Consider the following 11,188-nt stretch of genomic DNA (forward strand, 5'->3'; position numbering starts at 1 on the left):
GCTGGCTTTTGGCAGAGCTGGTTGCCCAAGTGGCTTTTCTGCCCCCGCCAAGTTGTGTACCGTGGCCCTTGCGAAACAGTGTTGATAAACACTCCAGGACATGCCAAGTCCTGCAAGATGACAACTGATGTGCTCAGGCTGGAGAGAGCACCTGGCCTGGTGAGAGGAATTTTCCACTCTGCTCCTGTAAGCATGTCTCACCCAGCTGGGAGACTTTCCCAGCTCTCCTCCAAAATGAAGACTCATTTGCAAGGTTCCCAGCTGTCACTGTCTGGGACTGCCTAGGACTATAAACCCTGGCTGTGCAGGGCTGCCCCTAGGCACAGGTCAGAGGAAAGGGTGGCTGGGTCACTTGGTGCATAGCTGCACCCCAGTCCAGCCCCATCCCACCATGTGTCTCTTGTGTCTTGGCAATGAACTGCCCCTTAGCCTTTGCTTTCCAGACACGTGGGCCAAGTCAGGGTCAGGCCTGCACTGGACCAGTCCCTGCCCCAAGGACTTGCTTTTTAACAGATGTTGCTCCTATTCTCATGCATCTCGGAGCATGCAGGTGCTAGGTTACCCTTCCAGGGCCGTCCAGGCTGGCTGGATCAGCTCTGCCTCCCTGTTTCTGCTGTGTCCTCTGGCATTTTGGAAACACCTTAAAGACTGACAGACATCTTTTTTCTCTGAATCCCTGTGACTTTGCTTGAAAAGTTTAGTTCCCACAGGTCCAAACCTGGCCTTGGTTAAGGCTTCTCTTTTCTTTGGAGGAAAGATGTCTCAGGAAGTGAGTTACCACCATTCAGAGCACCGTGGGTCATGTTTGTAGCATGAAGAGGGTGTGCTCCATCACATGCTGCCTAATGTATGGTAATTAACATGCTAAAACCCAATTTAATTTGACCAGCTAACATTTCAGAGATGCAGCTTGCCTTGTCTGCCCTGCAATCCCAGTGTGTTCAACAGATGTTTCTTTCTCTGAGTGCCAGCAGGGCACTGGATATAAAGCTCTAGTTAAATGAAGACTGAGTTTTCTCCAGGGCTGGTTTGGTGCTGGGGATGGGAAGCTAAGGACTTTGTCCTCTCCCCAGTGCTGAGCACACATTTCTGGTCTGCCTTTCCCCTCCCTGACATGTGGTGAGACGTATGAGAATAGTGCTGCATGGCTCCAAAAGGAGATCCATGCCTAGTCTGTGGGAACAGTGAGAAAGGCAGCTCATTGCAGGGGATGGTCATGCCACATGATGCAGGCCTGGCTGGTGTACAAGGGCACAGCGCAACACATGCCCTAGAAAACACCTCTTCTCTGTTGCAGCTCAGCATGCACTTCCACTTGGCATGCACAGCTGCAACAGGCCTGGGGCTGGCCTGCCCTATGGTCCCAGGATCTGTAGAGAGAGAGTACGTGTTTTGAATGGTGACATCACACATGGCCTTCCACAAAGTGCCTCCATGAGGCCTGAACCATGCTGAAGAAGGCAGAATTTAGAGGGCAGTTGGAAAGCCTACATGTCCCAGCCAGCAGTCATGGGCAATTATGGGATCCACAGCTGACTGGGCAGCAGAGAAATGGGATTATTTGGGGCAAGATTTTTAACTCAGCAGTTGCTGAGCTCTGGTAGAACTTGATCCCTTCCAAAAGAAAGCCTTCCTCCCCACATCCTTTGGCCAGAGTTGAACAAGGCTTTGTGGAAAGTTACTGGTACCGGGACACACATGAACCTGAAACAGCTGGGATCCCCTGTGCCCAGTATAATAGCAAGCCCTGAAGCAGTGCTGGATTCTCCTTCCCTTGTCCCCCAAGCCTGCCTTTGGGAGATTCATGCAATATACTTCCAGTGCTTTGTCCAGCTTGGTTTAAAGTGATCTAAGTGACAGGGTTCCTGGCTGTTCTCTTGGGAAACTATTTCAGAGGCTAATGTGGAGCCCTTGTGTTTGCTGGTGGGCTCCTTTGGCACCTCTCCGTCTTCCTCTCCCCTCCATTCTTTCCTCCCTCCTTTCCTTGCTCCCTCCATTCCTCCCTCCCTCTGTCCCTCCCTTCCTTTTTCCTTCTTTCCTTCTTTCTTTGTCTTTCTTTTCTTCTTTTGTTTTCTTTCATTTCTTTCATTCTTTTCTTCCTTCCCTTTATCTGTCTCCTTTCTGTCTTTCTGTCTGCCTTTTGCTCTCTCAGTCTCTTTCATTTCCTCTTTCTGTTTCTCTTTGTTTCTCTTTCTGTTTCTTTCTCTCTTTCGTCCTATCTTGTGCTTCCTCCTGAAAACTGTCATGTCTGCCAGAATGATCCTGCCACCCTGGTGCCTCTGTGCCCATCCCCCTAAAATCAGGGCTGGCACCAGCAGAGCTGGAGTGACTATATGGCATCCCTGCCATTTCCTCCAGGAAAAACAGACACATTGCCTAGGCCCAGTGTGTCCAAGGGAAATAAAAGGAATCAGTGCCTAGGGAAAACATGGTAGCCCCCTCAGCTGGGAGCCTGTTCTCCCTGTGTTCCCCTTCATCAGGGGCTAAGGTCCCTGCACGTCTGGGATACATGCGCTGGCCTTGTCACATGTTCATCTGGAGATGAGCCACAGACTTGCAGGCTGTCTTGGTGGGGTGTCACAGATGGACAAGGTGGGCAGGGAGAAGAGGTGTTTTTCTGGGAAGGAACTGATTATGTGTTGTCTATATATAACTGCACTAGCCATGCTGTGTGGCTGTGCTGATCTAAGGACACAGGAGAGACATGGTTTGAATGGAGAGTAATAGCCATTAACAAGCCAGTGTCATAGGAGGAACAAGTCAACCTTTGGGCACGCCAGCTCCTCTCCCTCAGCCTGTGTTGTGTATGTGGTGAGTCCTGTGGCCACCCATGTGGGGGATGGCAAGACAGGCATGGCAAGCTCCTGCTGGCAAAGCCAGGCACAGAGGCAGACCTGGCTTGGATCAAGGGTGTCTGCTTGGGTTATGAGAAGCCCTTTGTGCCTGCTTTCTCTTTGCCCTGGCTTGGACCATCTGTTCCCCCTGCAAGCTAGAGCTGCCCTGGCACTGCTCACCTCTGGGCCACCCATAACAGTGGGCAGGAAGGTCTCCTTTGCTTCTGTGCAAAACAGACAGGTAATCCCCCAAAGCCATATTTTCCTACCAGGTAGAAACAATTCCTGATTCACAGGCTCCCCCATGCTCAGATGCCATCATCGAAAAGTGCCTTGGCAGTGCACCCATCTTATTGCCTGCTGCCTGTCTCACATACAATTTGAAGGATGAATAAGTAATTAATAACTGTACAGTCAACTGGCTGCTGTAATTACAGGATCCGGATAGTGGCATGGCTGCTTACAACTCAGGATTGCTTGTACAATTTTCCACCCTGCTGTTCCCCCCACATCATGTATGATGACTGTACCAGTCCAGCTTGGCACTGCTGTAAGGGAGCAGCACTAGGGCCTACTGTGACATTGGTGTGAGTGGGATTAGAAAGGTATTACTGCCATTCCCAGATGCTGGATGGAGGCAGAGGGCCAGACTCCCTGATCCCTTCCCAAGGCCTGGTAGGCTGGTGAGTGCTGGATCACTGAATGCTGTGGGTCTTGTGTGCAGGCACAGAAAAGGGCAGACAGCTGGAACAGGCTGGAGGTACTCAGTGTCTGTGGATTCTACACTGGAGAGAGACAGAGCATGGGCAAAAAGCAATGTAAGAGGCAGCAGGCCCAGTCCTGCCCCCAGATACCTGGGACATGGTGTTCTCTCCAAGCAGTGATAAGGACAATCAATAATAAAAACAGGCAGCCTGGAAGCAAGCCTGGTCTCTAGCGCCGGCGACCTTCAGGAGCTGGGTTACTGGAGCAAGCTCAGACATTCTTGGCAATGGCATGAAGAATGCTTCATCAGGAGCAAACACAGAGTAAACGTTGCTGCTGGACGCACATGGCAGAGTGTACGGCAAGCACTGCCCAGGAGCGCACACCCAGTGGACTGACACCCCCCCATGTGCACCCCCCTGGTCACGCAGCAGGCCCTGCAACCCTCCACACCTTCAAGTAGCTACCTCCACACAGATGCTGCTGCAATTGTTCATGTGAACATACACTCATGCACACGCTGAGAACCTCCTCATAGCAGCACTCTCATGGACACACAGATTTTGGTGCTCATTACCCAAATAACAGTACTCACAAACAGACAGGCAGCGTATCATGTACATGCGCACACTGGCGAAGCACAGCCAGCCAAGACTCTGGAATAACCCTGAGCACTTACATAATGACCTGTGTTTACAAACCACTGCACAAACATGACCCACTCACCAAGAACACAGCATAGCTCAGCAAGATTCTGATATAGCAAAAAACCCAGCTCCTGGACAGAGCTGGCTGGAAACGTTTGGATCAGATGACGTGGCAAGGGAAAAGGTTCGCATTTGTGCAAGCCAAGTCCCTGCAGAGCTCCAGCAATTGGGCTCAAGCGCTGCGTAACAGCCTGAAAGATTCAGGCTGGCCTCTGAAGTGAGTTTATGTCCTGCAGGAGGTTCTGGCTCTTTCTGAGCTTGTTGGGGCTGGAATTAAACTCGGAGTTTTGCAGTTTTCCAGGCAAGGAAGCACTGTGGGGCCCCACACAGTACCACCACAACTGCCTGGCCCAACCTCCCTGCCCTATCTGGGAGGAGAGAGCCCCAAAACAGCCCTACTGGTGCAAGACAGCCTTTTTAAGGGTTGAAATCATGGGATCTCAGCAGCTTAGTCTCAGGTCAAGCTCTCACTCACCGCCTAATTAAGACACAGGCCATTTCTTTCACTTGCTGCCCAAAGAGTGCTTTCATGTCACTAACACAGCTGTGGCAAGGGGTTCAGGATGTGCTATTTCATGTTGTGCCCACCCATTCTGGGGGCAGGGGTAGCTCTGCTCTCACTGGAGTGGCTCTGGCCATGGCACTGAGATATTTTGCAGAGGCTGCTTGGCAGCCCTGGTGAGAAGCGTGCTCCTCATGTTTCCCTCTCCCATTCAGGCCCCTGGGGGGACTGGTCTTTATCCCACACCTGAATGTGACACCCATTGATCCCAGCTCTGCCTGCCCCATCAGATAGTTCCTGCACTGTAGCCGCTGTGTCAGACTCTCTCTGTGCATCTCCAGCCCCTGGACATCTTCCTCTTCCAGGGTCCTGCCCCATCAGCTTCCCCAGAGTAAGCATCACTCTCTGCACCTCTGAATCCCTGGCTTGCCGAGGCTGTCTCAGATCAGTATAGGACCCTGGCCCTGGCACTGTGTGGAGAATTTTCTTTGCTTGGGCCCTGGCTGTTTCTTTGCTTGGGCCCTGGCTGAAAGGCTGTTGCTAGTATGGTGGGGAAGATGTGGGCCTCACAGCTGATTCAGGACTCAGGTCCACCCTCATTTGCCACAGCCAGAGTGAGTGTGTGAGAAGAAGGACTCATTCTTGCATGCAGTACAGGGCAGCTGGTGTTAAAAGCCACGTGCTTTTTCTATCTAGTTCAGGAAGTCTCTCCACTGGATATCCAGATATCTCGGCACCCACCCTTCTCCTTCCTGCCACCTCCAGCCCTATAGATTCTTCCTCTTCCTCTGGGCACATGAAACCTAGAGAAGGCTACTTGTTCCAGTGCTTTGAAAGTGTCTGCAGCAAAGATCTATCTAGAAAAGGCTAAAAATAGCCTACAGTGGAGGAAAAAAGTGACTCTATCGCTCAGCAAAGAGCATAACCAATTGCTGCCTGGCAAAAATGAGAGAGGAACTGTTAGTTAAAAATAACATCTGCTCACAGGGAGCCAGCCCAGGCCACTGAGTTCCCAGCTCTTCTGCAGGCAGCCTGCGTCTGTGGGGAGATTGCACTCGTGAGAACTGTGCTCCTACACTATATCTGAATAATAAATCCTGCTGAGCTCCCATCTGGGACAACATGGTGATGGGGAGACCCATCCAAGTGTCAGCTGGATGCTTTCCATCCTTGTTGGGAGAGATGCCCATGCCTCTGTGCCTCTTGTGCAGAGAGCAGCAAGGCTCAGACTCCCTCATTCCTACCTCACTGCTGTGCTGCCTGCAGATTCTCTCCTGGGTATGTTGGGAACCCCTCTGGGCCATGCTAACATCAACATTGCCAGCTAACACCAGGCTGTGTGACTCAGGACAAACCTTGCCCTCTGTTAGCAGCTGCACAGGCCTTGGGTCTATGGTCCTTAACCTCCAGGCACAAGGGCAACCACATCCAGCAGGATGGAGCTGTAATTCTGATGGTAACCATTTCCACATCAGGGCAGTAGAGGCAGAAAACACCACAGCATGGCCAAGGGAGCAGAAAACTGGGGAAAACTTTGGCTTGTTGAGTCCCAGTGCCCACCCTGACTCCAACACTGAGTCAAGTAGTTGATAGCTTACACGGGCAGCTCTTTCTGAGCCTGCAGGCAGAAACCTGGGTGGCTCTCCCTTTCCCACAGCAAGGACAGTCTGCAGCACTGTTCTTGTCAGCTTCAGATGAGCCTGGAACCCAACAGCTTCCCAGGCACCATCATAGGTGTTCACTCTTCAAAGAGACCTTACAGCTAGGAACAAAAGCAGTGAAGAGAACTCCAGGCTGAAGAAACAGACTCTACAGGAGACTAAGCTCAGTGCTTTTAAATCCTATGGGCTGGGTTTTCATTGCTGACTTACTTACACTGGTTCAACATCTGGCTCATTTCTCTTATCTCCTTGCTAGGTTCTCCTGAGGAGCTGGTGGAAGTCACAAGCAAGCAGATAGCATCATGCGGTTTCTGCCACTCTGGGCCAGGAGTACGCAAGAACAGATGGTGCGTTCTTGGCACAGGAGAATACAAAACAGAGCTGGAGCCTTTATTTGACTCCAGAGCTGAAGGATGAACCTACCCACATCTTACGCAGGTAGAAAACAAGCCTGTCCAGAGACCATATGAAAGTGCACAGGTCTGTAGCTTTCCTACTGTCTCTGATTTTGCCTCTTCCCCGTCATACTTGACATGGAACTGTTGAGGTAGTGCCAGATATTACAGATATACCCTGGGCAGTTTTCTAGGACACCCCATCCTAGGTGAAGGCAAACCACATTGGCTTCCTCGGAGTCATTTCTCACCTTTAAAACCCTGCTAGGATGCATCCCACCCCATTCCCTCTGTTGCCTGAGCAATCCAACTCCATGGGTCTTCCTTAGTGGGTTTCCCCAGCCCCTGTCAATGGAAGAGGTTTGTGGGCAGCAGGGTGGATGCAGAAGATGCTGGGCATTGCTGGAACATGGTGGTTCACTAGCTGGATGCTGAGAGTTGGTGTTGGGCCAGCAATGGGGCAGTTTTCAGGACAGTGATTTCACAGGTTGGTGGGCACTGGAGGAATGAGGAGGGCTTGCAAAAGCACAGCACTCTTCTGGGACCCACTGGGTTGCTTCTTGCCAGGCCATAAACTCTCCATGTAGCTGATGAAGCATCTGTGGAGCAAGCACACTGCCTGCCATTGTGTGTCTCCTGCCTTGGTCATTATCCCTTCCCCATCCTGCCTCGTGCTCAGTGACCACAGCCTGAGTCAATGCATGATGTCTGGTCATGCTGTGGCAGCCACCCTATCTCACATGGCTCTTCAGCCCCAGTGCTCAGCACTTTCTCATGTCACCCTGGCCACCATGGCACACAGCTTGACCAGAGCAAATTAATCCCAGGAGGGATGCAGGTGGGTGGCAAGGCTTGCTTGTGCCTTCAGCCTCCCTGGGAGCCCCGGTGGCCTGGTTCTAGGAGAATGGCCTCAAGTCAGTGCCAGGGAGAGGTGTGGGCAAAGCTCTGGAGTTTGTCTGGGTGCCAGTGCCCTCCAGTGGGCCTGGACAGTGCATAGCACAGCAATGAAATTAGGCAGCRGTGCTGGCCAGAGCCTGGGGGCACTGACGTAGGGTTTGCAGGGCTGCTCCAGGGGTCAGTCCTGCTGTCTCTCCTTACTCCCTCAGCCAGAGGAGGATGAATTAGGCCTGCTGAGGACAGCCAGCTGTCCTAGGTACCCCCAGGTTTCTTCTAGCAGGGCTTTGCTAGACCAATCCTTTTGCCATGTGTCTGTGCGTGGCTGAACAAGTTCCTGTAATGAGAAGGTGTGGAAAGTACCTAGTGTAAGCTGACTGGGGTCTCAGCAGGCTCAAGAGTGATGTACCTGTCTCCTGGTTATCAGACACAGCACAGTGCAGAATCATGCCCTCAACAAAATCTTTTGGACAGGGGAAAGCCTGAGCTGGCCCAGGGCCAAAACAGGGTCACAGCAAGATTTAGATGGGAAAAGGCTCCTGGAGTCCCTAGTCCAACTCTTGCTCAAAGCAAGACTGACTTCAGAGTTAGATCAGGGGTGTGTTCAGTCAAGGTCTGAATATCTCCAAGGATGAAGATTCCTCCTCTCTCTGGCCCCTCTCCCAGGGCTGGACCAAGTTTACGGACAAGGATTTCATCCTTACGTTCAATCAGAATTATCCTCATCGCAACTTGTGCCATTGCCCCTTGCCCTGTCTCCAGGGGTGTTTGGGAAGGGTCTGGCTCCATTCTCTCTCCATCCTCCTGTTAGGCAGTTGCAGGCAGCAGTAACATCCCCCTGCATCTTCTCTTCTCTGGGTTGAACAGACCCAGCACCCTTGGCCTGTCCTCGTACCTCCTGTGCTCCAGTCCCCAACCAGCTTGGAAGCCTCCACTGGGCTTGCACCAGTGTGTCCATGTCTGTCTGGGGCTGCGGAGCCCCACACTGGTCCCAGTGCCCAGATGTGGTCTCTCCTGTGCTGAGAGAACACAACTGGACATGGTCCTGGGCAACCTGCTCTAGTCAATAGTGTGCCCAGGGGGACACAAGGGGCAGAATCCCTTCCATTGCCCTGCTGGCTGCACTCTTGCTAATGCAACCCCAGGGCATGGGGCCAGTCCTGCTGCCTGGGCACACTATTGACTCCTGCTGAGCTTGTTCCCCAGGACCCCCAAGGCCTTTTCTGCAGAGTTGTTCTCTAGTGACTCAGCTGCAGCCCAGCCTACCACGAGGCATTATCTCATCCTTGGACCAAGACTTTGCACTTGCCTTTGTCTCTGTACTTTCCTGGAAGCTCCCAGTTGCTGCTGGGATATGGGACCCTGTGTCACTGGCTGAGATGCTCCAGCAGGTGAAAGGAGACATGGCACATCAGGGGAAGGGAAGGGGATGTTAGGACCTAGCTGGGTTAGCCACAAAAAGGACTATCCTTTGATCCAGTGTAGGTTTCCCTGTTTGTGTGGCGGGCTTTGTGTCACCCAAGGGGATGTAGGAGCTCTGCATCCAGGCCCAGGTCCAGACCCAGGTTCCCAGTCTGCATCGCAGAGCAGTTCTGCTTCCAGTTGCTGTGATCACCATTGCTGCAGCTGGCTGTTGGATTAGACACCCCTCAGGGGCACAATGGTCTGTCAGATCCCCACAGTTGTTTCCAAAGTGGAGCCAGATAGATGGGGGTGAGTGCTTGAATGGGTCTAACTGTCAGTCATGGCCAGGTGAGGCAGGACACTGCTGGCAAGAGGTGCATGGAATCTTTGGAGTGCCACCCAGCTGAGGGTCTCTCAGGATTGCTAATTTTCCCTTCATTTGCGGAGAGCTCTCCACACCTTGCATCTGCACCATCTTCTGGCTGGGGAACAGAGGAACAGCACAATGCAGAGCTGGGGAATGAAGTCTGCTGCTCTTCTGGCTTACACATGGTGCAGACCCTCCTGGTCCCCTGAGCCAGTGCCATCTGAAGCACTACAGCCCCAGGCTCTCTCTTTGGCTGTGAAAATTAGGCTGCTTTTCCTCTGTGGGAAAAACCTGTGCCACCCAAAGGCAACCCAGAGCCACTTCCCATCACCTGCCCCTTGGCAGAACAGTGCCTATATGTTCCCCAGGGCACACCTTGCCTCCAGCTTTGCCCTGTGGCCTTGCTGCCCTCCAGTGTTCTCTTCCCCAGTTTGCCAGCCACATGTAGGGAAGATACGGGCTCTGCAGCCAAACACCTTGTTGAGGAGGAGGGCATGCTACTGGGTTGCATAATGATATTTAAGCCTTGCTTCTTCCCCAGTGATGCTATCAATCACTCCATGCACGGAGTGTCCCAGAGGCATTGCCCTTGCCTGGGCAGCAGCAGTGCAGCCCTTGGCTGTCTCAGCCCTCCTCATGGCAAGCCCAGCCAGCACTCCTGGGCCTAATGCAGGGCTGAGAGCCTGGCCAGGAGATGGCAGCAGCCCCTCACTGTGTTTCAAGGGCTGGGGCACAGGGCTGATACCCCTGCAAGCAACCTTTCCTACTTTTTTGTCCTGCTCTACCCTGGCTTCCCCCTTCCCTGGCAGCAAGGAGGGTGCACGGACAAGAAGGCAGAGCTCCCTACAGTGCAGCTGGCACTCTTGGTCATGGAGCAAGCCAGGTCAGGGCAGATGCCCTGGATGGGGTTTTAGTGGTGCACTGCGGGAGAAAGACTCAGGGGACCCCGGGGCACATGTGGAGAGGCTCTCAGCATGGAGGATCTCCAAGCAGGCACAGCTGGGTTGTGCTCTAAGCATCACACCAGTGAGTCCTGCAGGGCATTGTGGTTTGACGCAACAGCAGCATGCGAAAGTCAGAAAGAACAGACTGTTCGGCTGCCAACCCTTCCAGCTTCTGCTTTCAAAGTTATCTAACAGCCCAAACAAACATAGAAAGCACTGGTTTGGTGGCAGCTGGCCAGCCCAGCCCAGCCAGTGCAGGGCAGGCACAGCCTGTCCCATTCCTGCAGCTGTGCTGAGCTTGCAGTGCAGGGTCATCACTTGCAGCAGGTCCCAGTGGGGTAAGTGAGGGGCTTTGCTCCCCCATTCCCCAGCTCCAGCTCCATTGCAAACTCCACTTGGCACAGTGCAATCACAACATGACAGGCTCCTGGGCCTCCACTCTCCACCTCACCCTAGGCTCCTCGCCAGTCTGCAGCCCCTGCCACCCAGACCTCTACCTTTGCTCCTGACTTTGCATTGCCCACTGCATCCCACCCATACAGCAAGGATTTGGTGAGAAATCTTTGCATCATTGCCCTTCTCCTAGTTGCAATGCATATCTGGGGTTTGGCTAGAAGGGGAAAGGTGCAGACCCCCAGCTGATCCTGACCCTTTCTTGCCCTGATCCCTGCCAAACTCAGACTTTCTCTTTGGTTCTCTGCTGCTCTCTCAGATTAACTCTAGCTCCATGCAGCCAGTTGCAAGGCTGGAGAACCCCTCTCTGTTTTAGTGCAGA

At 52.9% G+C, this 11,188-nt stretch overlaps 1 non-coding gene across 1 annotated transcript; it reads right to left on the reverse strand.

Annotated features, from left to right (window-relative positions):
• Nucleotides 1–10,579: 10,579 nt before the first annotated feature.
• On the reverse strand, nt 10,580–10,699 carry LOC112969170. Its single transcript, XR_003254592.1, has one exon. It is a non-coding gene; the product is annotated as a small nucleolar RNA SNORA5 (small nucleolar RNA).
• Between the last annotated feature and the right edge of the window lie 489 nt (nt 10,700–11,188).

Source organism: Apteryx rowi, unplaced genomic scaffold (genome assembly GCF_003343035.1).
Source record: "Apteryx rowi isolate R43461 unplaced genomic scaffold, aptRow1 scaffold_338, whole genome shotgun sequence".
In the NCBI taxonomy this organism is placed as follows: Eukaryota; Metazoa; Chordata; class Aves; order Apterygiformes; family Apterygidae; genus Apteryx; species Apteryx rowi.